The following is a 1,205-nucleotide window of genomic DNA, read 5'->3' as shown; positions in this document are numbered from 1 at the left end:
TGACATCACACTGCTGCTTTTCCATATTCTGCTGAGCACTGAGATAAGATACTTCTCATAAATTGTACAATTTGAATATTTCCTGCTTTACATAGTGAGACTCTGAGATTATTTCCCTATAGATTTCATGTTATATAAAGAGTTTACCATGAAGGTCAATGATCTGTGAGAGTGACAGACCAGACCCATCAAGATGTTTCCTCTGACATATCTACTCTGTGTCTTCTATGTCTTCATCCAAGGTATACAGAATAGTTTGTGTTTATTTTTTCAGATGTAAAATAATAATAACAGATGGAACAAAAAAAATAAATAAAATAAAGGTAATGAGATAAATTTGTATTAGAAAAAACCTCTTAGGAGATTTTATTTGGTAATTATTGAATGTGTAACACCGTTCAGCATTTTGGTGCATTATAATCAGAACCTAGGTCCTTACATAGAGCTTTATTGTGAAGTACAGACAATTTTAGCTATATATTGAAATCTATTAATAATCAATATGTCTCTTCCCATCCTCAGGATCCTGTGGACAGATTGGGGTGACTCAGACTCCGGATTCCATCTCTGTGTCCCCGGGACAGACAATCACCATCACATGTACCTCTAGTAAAAATCTTTATTATTCTGCAGCAAGCGCTCACTTAATAGCCTGGTACCAACAGAAAACAGGACAACCTCCTAAACTCCTCTTGTATGGCTCCAGTTATCGACAATCCGGGGTTTCAGATCGGTTCAGTGGATCTGGATCAGGAACTCAATTCACAATGACGATACAGAGAGCGAGTGAAGATGATGAAGGAAGATTTTACTGTCAGCAGTATAGAGAGTCCCCTCTCACACAGTGATACAGAGCCGTACAAAAACCTCCTTCCTCTTTTTTATTTCATGTGTTTATCTCATATTAGATAGCTGACTCCTATTTTCAGTTAAAATCCTCTTTTTTAAAGTTCCACCCCTGTAAATAAAATCTGGGTTTTGGATTTTAGGTAAAAAAACTGAGAAAGCCACCTAGCCCACTGACTTAGCCCTGAGCTCTCCTCACTCCTCTACTCCATCCCAGTTTACCCCACATTCATCAGTGTACATGCTTATACAGTCTTTGTGCTCTTTCAAATAAAGCCCAAGGGCTGCCAAAAAGAAAAAGAAACAAATCAGAACAAGGGACATTACTTGCAGTCAGTAAGATCCACTCCTCATGTTGA

At 37.8% G+C, this 1,205-nt stretch overlaps 1 long non-coding RNA gene across 1 annotated transcript; it reads left to right on the top strand.

Moving 5' to 3' along the window:
• Positions 1-172: 172 nt before the first annotated feature.
• Positions 173-662, top strand: LOC309555303. Its single transcript, XR_014225260.1, has 2 exons — positions 173-242; positions 523-662. It is a non-coding gene; the product is annotated as an uncharacterized lncRNA (long non-coding RNA).
• The last annotated feature ends 543 nt before the right edge of the window (positions 663-1,205 follow it).

This window comes from Pelophylax lessonae (assembly GCF_965119305.1).
Source record: "Pelophylax lessonae genome assembly, chromosome: 1".
NCBI classification, from domain to species: Eukaryota; Metazoa; Chordata; class Amphibia; order Anura; family Ranidae; genus Pelophylax; species Pelophylax lessonae.
This window is presented reverse-complemented; position numbering and strand designations above follow the sequence as displayed.